Below are 10,212 nucleotides of genomic sequence, written 5' to 3' on the forward strand. Positions count from 1 at the left end.
ATGTTCACAAAGTTTAATTATTTACTTTTTTTCATTTGGTTAATCAACACACCTCAACACATTTCGTACTTAATATTGGTTTGTCAATGAGAGTAACAAAAAAAGTAGGCAAATTGGATTATAATAAATCAAACTATGATTCATTGACTGATAAAAGTAGGATTGACCATGACAATAAAAGTGAAAGCTATGAGTGTTATGGTCACATTAACAATATGGATTATCCATACTGTTAATTGTGAACTATAACACTCCCAACTTTCACTTTTATTACCATGGTCAGTGCTACTTTAACAAAAAAAAAAAGAACTTGTTTATGTCGTTCGAAACAATTAAACATTCTTATTAAGATTAAAATTAGTAAATTGTTCATTTGAGTAGGATTATCCTTGGTGACGAAAGTGAAAGTTAGGAGTGTCACAAAACATTTTGCAGATATGAATATTAACGGTAACAAGTCATAATTTGTATAGTTAAATTATTATCTGCCTAAAATTGTTTATAAACTGTATATATTAATTATTAACACACGTTTTAAAACCGGAATTAGAGTGCATGTTTTGACCGAGTTCACTTTATATGACTTGAATTATCATCCATAATCATCATCTTTTAAGCATAGACAGCTAGCTGTGTTGGGCCAAAATGGTGATGACATTGCATTATTGATGTAACTTTAAATCTTCACAATGAGTTTGGTACTTAATAATTATGATTTAGCCTTTAAGTACTTGCTTTGAAAGGCTGGACCAGTTAGGCAGTGGGAAGCTTGCTAATGAATAACTTTATTAATGACAACAAAAGTAAACTTTTCAAACTAATTAATTATCTTATAGTTATAGCAACGAAATTTTATTTTTTCGGTCGGGTTATGCATGCACAGGTAGAAGAATACAGCCTTAGGACACATGTGGGTACAGTTGAAGCAAGATTGGAGAGGTGACAGACCTTCACTAACTTCAATTCATCTGGTTATTATATGTGTCTAAGTAAAGAAATACATTACGTGGTGCGTGTGTGTGTGTGAAAATGTAACTAGCTAATAATGTAAGTTTTTACAAGTATAGTTATAGCTTCACTCATTATATGCAAAAAGTTCCAATCTAGAATTTTTGTTGTTTTCTAATTAGAAAACACGAGTTAATTTATATTATCTGTCTTCAAAAATATAAATATATCATAATGTTTTCCATGGAGAGGGGGGTTGTCACTTTTAACCCATTTTAAATAACTGTGTAATTAAAGGAACTGCATGACCTGCTAAACCATTTACTTAAACATGTTAACTGTTAAACTTTATAATAATGCATGATTATTTATTTTTATTTTTTAAATAACTTGTTTACACAACCCGTTTAACCTACTTATCACAATCAACTTTTAATCTTATTTATAGCATGATTACTACCTGTTAAATCGTTTACCACACCGTGAACCCATTTGTCTCGTTTAGGAAAATGGGTTACACGATTAAGTGTGCGGGCGTGTTTAACACAAATAAATACACAAGTCGTGTTTAGGTTAATCGACTCAACTCACTAGTGTTAAATCCATCAACCATATATCATTGACATATCCTTAGTTCCATATACTCAAAAAACACATTCCCATTTATAACTATCTACAAACCACTTTTGTGGCTAGAAAAATATAAAGCCAAAAACACACTTAGAAACATCTTGAACTTTGAACTGAAACATGAAACCAAATAACCAATAATACAATTCATGATTTGAACAAAACTTTCACCCTTCCAACATTTCAGCAATTGAGTCCACATTGCTTGATATCAGGCCCTTTAGTTTTCAATACAAACGGGTCGATCCGAACCCACAACAACGAGAAGATGGAAGGCCAGAAGAATAGACCAAATGACCACGATCGTAGGCGTCCTGTTCTGCTTTCCCATAAGACCTTGAGAACGGGTACAAATGAACAATCACCCAAAATGCAAAGAACAACTTCCCAAACAAAGGCCCCCATGATTGGTAACCATTGTTTATAGCATCTGATATTCCCGCCACAACCCCGACCATATTAATAATCAGAATAGTCGTTGGTGGGATCAACAATGTTGTCCATTTGAACGCGTATAACTCCCCGAACTCCTCATCGTCTGTTGCTTTAGATGTAACAGTGAAGTTTGTATCTATACCAGCCAAAACCTTTAGCAGACCTTGTATAACCGCAAACAGATGAGCCGACACACCACCGATCACCCAAAACTGCTCGTTTCTCCACCATTCTTCAATGCTGACTCCACTCCACCTCAGCTCAAGAATCCCGGTTGTGAAAATCGATAGAAAAAGAGAAATGAAGAACAAGCTAGCCAATGTGCTTATCTATATCAAAGTTCAAAAGTTTGTATAAAAATGGTATTATAAGTAGAAAATATTAACAGTATTAGTTAGCGAGCGCGCTTGCGTGTACCTCTGGCATGATAAACTTCCCGGTGAGCAGCAAATGGCAGGGAGGGTGCAATAAGCGAGAAGCGGGAGAGCGGTGAAGGGGTAAACCGTTGTGTTTACATAAGCAAACCTTTCCAGCCACTTGAGATTACCGCCTTTGTAACCGTACAAAAGCGGGCTGTGTCGGCTGAAAAAGATCTCAACTGAACCGAGAGCCCACCTCAGGACTTGGTTAAGTCGATCTGATAGATTAATAGGAGCGGACCCTTTAAATGCGGGTCTTTTTGGCATACATATATAGACCTCCAACCACGACAATGCATCTTAAAACCCGTTAGAATATCTTCAGTGATCGACCCGTAAATCCAGCCCAACTGCACGGTATTTAAAGATCAAGAAAGTGTTTACAGGCTCGAAAGTAAATGACGGTTTTTGTTTTACCTCTAAGCCCCATTCGGTTTTGTCTTCGTACCCGCAACTGATAACATGAATGGCTTCTTTGAGAAGTGAAGCCGGGCTCGATGATGGCGGGACCCCACCGTCAACCATTAACGTTGAAGTAACGAAGATGGCCGATTGACCGAACTTCTTTTCAAAGTTCATTTGGGACTTCAGAAGTTCTTTATCATCATCATTATTATATCCTGATTATGAGAAACACATTAGTTACAACAGACAGGTAAATTTCAGTTGGTAGTTGAAAGAGTAGAAACCGTCATTTTACCTTGAACGTTTTCGGCCTCTCCATGTTTTCCACACTTCAGATTCTTCTTTCGGCGTCCGAAACAAGGACAACAATCACAACTTACCATTTTTGGTCTTTGGGACCCTTTGGTGGATCATAACCATATAAGGCTTGTCTTCTGAAAAACACATCCTGTACCGACATACACCGGCCTTGAATTCCATCTAAACCTTTCATGTTAATCTGTTGAAAACGAAAAGTATGTTAAACGAGAACCTTTTAACTAACGAGCCATCAAGAAAAGCCCGGCCCCGTTTGGAGGGTCAACAGACCCCAAACTCTTATCATATGCTATATGGGCTTACATCGAAGAAAACTGTGTTTCTGTTCGCATATCGATCGTGTCTGTCTATACCATCAAACCTTTGAGGAAACTGCACATAGCAGACTTTTCTTCCTATTTGTGGATCCATTAAGAAACACATTGCTTCTCTTGCAGCCTTGCTATTATTTAGGTAATGATCACAATCCAAGTTCAACATAAATGGAGCATTTGTTAGAACTCCCGAGACCCGAACCTACAAACGTTTCACGTTTATTTTAATATTGTTATCGCGATATAATGACGCAATGTAACAATGTTTATGGGTTTTTACTTACCAAAGCATTCATGGCACCAGCTTTCTTGTGATGCTGAAAACCAGGCCTTTTTTCACGGGAAACATATACGAGACGAGGGAACCTCGTTTCCTTCGACATCCGTCCCACCACTCTGACCGTGAAAGACTTGAATCATACCCGGATGATCTCTCGTGTTGTTCCCGGGCCATGGTGTCCCGTCTTGCATAATCCAACCTTCTGCGGGTGCTTTCATGGCTTTTGCTACAAGCGCGTTGATCCGAACCTTGAATTCTTCATATTCTCTCTGCAACTCATCAAAATCATTTTTTAGTGAAGGTGAATACTAGGACTATACGGCAAAGCAACTACTCTTTGAATGAAGAAGATATTTGTCACACGATTTGTAGGATTCATTTTTGTTTGAATGGATGTTTAAATCATTTTATATGAATATTTGTTATTGAGTTTATGGATTATAATTTATATATTTGAATGTTAAGTAAATTATAAGAAATTAATAATTCATCTAGCCCAAATATGTACAAGTTAATTGATCTTTAATTGAAAAAATTAGGCTCAAAGTTTCATGTTTAGTTCAGCCCAAAAAATTCAAGACCAAATGGTAAAACCAGAAAAACCGAAAGGTAGTCAATAACCCAAAAACTGAACTTTTGGTTCGGTTTGAGCTCAAAACTGACCCAAATCTGGTGAGGTTTAAAACATTATGTAACTAATTACAGACCTTCATAGCCCGGCGTTCCTTGACAAAGGTGGGCTGCACTTTATCCTTGAGGTAATCAATTTTATCCGAGAAGTACATCTCAGGCGCTCGTGGTTCGATCGCAAATTTCTTACAAAAAGGGACCCATTTTCTTGCGAATTCTGCAGTTTCGGATAGTGATTCAAAGGAAAGCATTGAAGCACCATCGTCAGATATGTAACATGATATCTTTTCAACAGGATAGTCCATAGCTAATATTGATAAAACTGTGTTAGCTGTAACCAAAGGAGGCTCCTTCAATGGATCCACTGTACTCACAAACACATCCACCGGGCATAACATATTCGGTTCGCCTTCCCTTTCATACCTGCATCACAATACGAGTTTAAATCAATGTTTTCATAACAGGATGACGTCATACATAATATAAAACATAATACAGTATATATAATACTAAACAAAATATGAAAGTACAGTTTTAATATTATATATATGACTTAGTATATTGAAATATGAATCCTTGAGTATAAATGATTCATAAAATGAAATTTTGAAGGAAAAAGATGAAAAAATAATATGCTAAAGGTGAAAATCTGGTTTGGCCACCTGGTCTGGTCCAACCAATAGTAATATTGATCTTTAAAACCGACCCGTTTGGGATCAAACATAACTGGGTTGATTATTACCTGAGAGAAAGACGGTCAAGATAGGTCTCGCGGTCAATCGGGAACCATTTGGGGAACTGATCCAAGATCCAAGAGAATGCGAACCAAATCTCACAGATAACAGAAGTCAACCACAACCCGAATGCGTCATGCACTGGGTTCAGCAGTCTATACCGAAGAAAGATTGCTAGTATAAACAACCGAGCCACGATCACCATACGATAAGGATTGATCTTGCTAGATGCAATGGGTACTTTTCTTGAAAGTGGCTGTCTTGATTCATCTAACCTGCATGATCATAACATTGCAACATTAAAGATCCACTTTTAGTATCTTTCATATAATGAAACTAATAAAAGATAAGAACTTTACATTGCTATATCAGGATCCACTGAATCATCAATTTCAGCTCCAAGATTCCCTTGCTGATGTTTCCAGTCATCCATTCTTTCTTTCCAACTTCCGTATTTCTTTTCATCCCATCTTCCACTTCCTGTAAATTATTTATTCAAGTACACGTTCATAATTACACGCAAATTCATTAAAAAGATAGATTAAATTGGTGATATCGAATATATACCGTCGGGAGAGCCGTAAGGATGCACTCGCTTATGAAGTGATGATAGCATCTGCTCTCCATGTGGCTGGCTTGATATCGGAAGCTCACCGCTTACCTGAATCCATGATCACATATATAGTTTTTATGAGAATTTGTTAAATCAGTCTGTTATCTATTATAGTTATTAAGTTTGTTTACTAGTTACTATTTTATTTCCAGTTTGAATAATATGATAGTTATTGACATTTTTGCATTATTTAATTAGCTTTGTCATTAGTTGGTTAACGTTAATCTGTTATAGTTATGATTACTTGATCTATAGTTTATAGTTATTATTGACATTTTACTATTTTTATTATTATTATTATTATTACTACTAGTATTATTATTTTTCGCTTACATGTCTAGATCTGCCAGCAATAACCGGCGGGTATTGGGCATTATCATCATCTTCGGGTCCTCGGCCATAGCTCATCTTCCCATGAAGCATTGCTTCTGCAATGTTGTTGTTCTTGTTGTTTTCATCATCTATGTTGAACTCATGCTCAATGTCATCCAGATCATCTTCATCATCATCACCCTCGACCCTTGGACTCCCTACAAATTAATGTTTTATTGCATTTAATTCGGTTAATGTCATAAAATCATGATCATACATTTTTATTAAGTACTTTTATAGATCGATCAACACTTAATAATTTACCTTTGAGACGTTTGTATCTGGTTTTGCATTGAGGGCAGTTCTGGCTGCCTTCTCTTCGTTCATACTCATAGCATGTCCGGCAGACCGGAAAACCACACTCGTTACATGCGACAAACAATTCTCCGTCAACTGTGAGGCCGATCTCATCACCACATATTTCACAAACTTGACATGTCATGTCCTTTAAAGGCTTCGGCTGTTCAAACCACTCAAAAGATTATACACTATAAATTCACCTTAATTTTTAAAAAAAAGTCCAAAAATATATATGTGACATGTTGCATTAGGAATTTAAAGTATATGCACAAACAAAGCTTGATCACATAATATTCTTTTAAGTCATTATTAATTAACTTCACACACAATATATAATAATATGCATGTTTATATCATATGTACCTCTTCATGGCCCTGGATGACAACGAGCTCATTGCGGTTGTGAGAGCCGGCAACTAGACCGGCGCTTGCTTGCATGGTGGCTGGAAAACACAGAGAGAACTTGGATTGTGGTGGTGGTGGAGGGTAGCGAGGTAGATTTTAATATAAGAGGTGAGGGAGGGTGTGTAGTTTTCCTTTTAAGATTAGATTGGATGTGTCCCTCATACACCTAATGGGGTGAGGTGGTATGTTATTGTTTGTTGGTTGCAGGGTCTCCATTGCCTTGAAGTTAAGTTAAGTTAAGTTAAGTTAAGTTAAGTTAAGTTTAGTTTTCATCCGATTGCTTCAACTACCTTCTTATATTTTCCTTTTTTTTTTTTTTTAATCCATCTAAAAGTACACCTTTATATTTTTATTTTTGTACTATTTCAAATTTAACGCTCACTTACAAAATGTTTTAAATGAAGGATATATCATTTGTCATTTTGAGTATACCGTTTGTAAATATCATAATATAATTAACAGTCGAAAATATTATCAATCTTAATGTATTTATGTACTTCAAAATAATTTATTAACTAACTAGTGTTTACCCGGCGTGTTGCGTCGGACAGGTCGGTAAATTCAGGTGGTGGTAAAACTCAAGCGTTGTCGGTCCCAACTTTGAGGCGGTAAGTCGACGCAAATTTGTTTAGTATTAATTACATGCATTATGGTATCGGAACTAAAGAACAAAAAATAAGTTAAAAACAATATAAAAACTGAGGTTGACCAATTGGGGACTTTGGTCAGTAAAAACCAGACGTTGATAAAAACCCAAGCGTTGTCGATCCCTAGCGTTGAGATGATGAGTATACGCAAATTTGGTCGGTCTCCGTCACGTTCGTTACAATACCGAAACTAAAACAAAAAAATAAAAACAAAAATGAAATTGACATTCGGTCTATTTTTGTTACGGTACCGAAAATAAAATAAAATAAAATGCGATGATCTACACGAATTCGGTTGGTTTTACTTAACACAACCATCCGCTCACACCAAAGTTAATGCTGAAAGACAACCATTATCATCTATACAAAAACTCAATTAACACACTTAACAAAAAAACATCCAATGTTTGAACTAGAGGTGCGCAAATCGGGTATTAAAAAAACCCGGGTTCGGGTATGAACCGGGTTTGGGTATGATCGGGTATTGGAAAATTGGGTATTAGTAATACCAGGGTCGGGTTCGGATCCGGGTATTGGCTTGAAAAACCATACCCTATGTACCGGGTCTGGGTCGGGTATTGAACCGGGTTTTCAATACCCGGGTATTTGAATACCCTATATTCGGGTATTGAAAAAACCCATTTTTCGGGTATTTGAATACCCTATTTTCGGGTATTAGAAAAACCATTTTTCTGCAGCGTTCTTTTATTAATGGGCTTGCTTCGCTTTTTTTATTCTAACACCATTTTTTTGCATACAAACTTCAAAATTTATTCAAACATATGCAAACTACTAAACAATTATATAAAAAACATATATTTTATGTGTTTTAATTTGTTGTTTGGTGTATCAAAATGTGCTGCTCTAAACAAGTATTTATATCAAATATGTGCTTCAAAAAAGATCTATTGGAAAACAGCTATAGATCTGTGGGTAGTCACACAACCACTGTCAAGTACCTCACTGGCACATGTGCACAAACACAAATATCCGGGTATGCAAAAAAATCCAGTTCGGGTATGTAAAAAACCCAGTTCGGGTATGCAAGAAACCCGGGTTTCGGGTATAACTATAACCGGGTTTCGGACATTATCGGGTTTATATCAGGTATGGGTTCGGGTTTGGCTTTCGGCTTTGAAAGTCATAACCTATTCGTACCTTACGGGTAGGGTCGGGTTCGGGTTTGGGTATTAAAAACCCGGGTTTTAAAAAAACCGGTTCGAGGTTTTTTTTTGGGTCCGGTTTTGGGTTCGGGTTTTTTGTGCACCTCTAGTTTGAACCATCCAAGATTTGAACTTGGGACACAAATGATCGATGTCGAAAGGCCAATCAAAAACATTTATAAAATACCTTTACTAGTTAGGGCAAGTAAGGTGTCGAATCCACAGGGAATCAGTGGAAAGTGCTACTATAGTTCATTATTCACTAATTAATAAAACTAAGCGGACAAACGATGTCAAGCAGTTTAAACGGTTTGTTAAGTGAAAACACTATTAAATTGAATTGCAAACAATTATGGAAAACGGTAACCAATCTCCAGGTTTCAGGTTATGAAGTAAGTTGGATAGATAATTAAACCTATTGGATTATAATCTTTGTTTGAATCAATATATCAAAAGACTAAATGTTTGACTATGTTGATCGTCATAACTTAATCCGAATGATTGACATGGCTAAACAATGATTTAATTGATTGTCAATTTTAGGTGTTGATGCACCAACTCAGTATTATGGTTAAAGATAACTAGGCCAATGACACTAAGAACTCAATCCTAATTGTTGATGACCACAAATCATTAACTAATAAACTGAAAATCAATTGATTACCAAAAACACTTTCAAGGACACAAACAAACTCCAAGAGTTAAGGTTTAGAGTACCAATAATCCAACAAACAACTTAACCCTACACCTGAAGACGGTCACTAGCGGATTAGCCTTGCATATGCATCTTCAATAGCCCTCTTGATTCTTGAATGAATGATGGCATGGATGATTATGATGATTGGGATGTGTTAGAATGGTGAAGAATGGCTCCAAAATCGCCCAAATATGTTAGGGTATGAAGCATAGCAGTTCTAGGGTTGAACCAAGCTTAAATATGGAAGAAAATACCAAAAAATCATGTTTTTCCGCCCAGGCGACCGTAGCGTGTGGTCTCCCCACCGTAAGCTACGGTGGAGACCGTAGCCTACGGTCTAAGCTCACTGACTTATGGTGACTGCCCCCTCGCACTGTTTTGCCCATAACTTCTTCGTTATAGCTCCATTTTACGCACCGTTTTCGGCCACGTCTTCGTCTTCAAATTCTCTATCATTCCATGCAGTAAAATCTCCATTTCCAATCCATCTCATATGAGCCAATTTAGCTCCTTTAAGCTCCGCTCACCTGTAAACATAAAACCACTCACTGTAATCGTGTCCAAGACATATAAACACATAAAATACACGATATAACTTACTTAACACACATTATTTCACCCACACATCACATTCCCACACTTATCCTTTTTCGTCCCGAAAAAGATGTACAATGAAATCAGAACCGGAAACTTTTTTTTACTAAATACTCAATTTATTTTTATTATTAACAAATAACACAAAAACCGCGATTTCCGATATTGCTATCCACTTAAACCCATGCCCTAATACTTACCGAGACAAATAAGGTGTGACAATTTCATTAGTTTATATGATTAAATGGAACCCACATATCAAGGCCCTGAAGCCGCCTTACCATGCTTCATTATGGTTTTACCGAGCT

At 36.5% G+C, this 10,212-nt stretch overlaps 1 pseudogene across 1 annotated transcript; it reads right to left on the minus strand.

Annotated features, from left to right (window-relative positions):
• Positions 1 to 1,750: 1,750 nt before the first annotated feature.
• LOC143588244 (cellulose synthase A catalytic subunit 7 [UDP-forming]-like) lies at positions 1,751 to 6,861 on the minus strand (annotated as a pseudogene). Its single transcript, XR_013145072.1, has 13 exons — positions 6,762 to 6,861; positions 6,363 to 6,558; positions 6,060 to 6,256; positions 5,681 to 5,774; positions 5,473 to 5,593; positions 5,122 to 5,388; positions 4,457 to 4,802; positions 3,754 to 4,018; positions 3,459 to 3,671; positions 3,133 to 3,336; positions 2,850 to 3,052; positions 2,431 to 2,782; positions 1,751 to 2,342 (listed from the first exon to the last, which is right to left on the minus strand). The product of XR_013145072.1 is annotated as a cellulose synthase A catalytic subunit 7 [UDP-forming]-like (transcript).
• Positions 6,862 to 10,212: the final 3,351 nt, after the last annotated feature.

The sequence above is a fragment of the Bidens hawaiensis genome, unplaced genomic scaffold (assembly GCF_021521415.1).
Source record: "Bidens hawaiensis isolate Kalapana, Puna unplaced genomic scaffold, B.hawaiensis_p1.1 tig00036274_1, whole genome shotgun sequence".
Classification (NCBI taxonomy): Eukaryota; Viridiplantae; Streptophyta; class Magnoliopsida; order Asterales; family Asteraceae; genus Bidens; species Bidens hawaiensis.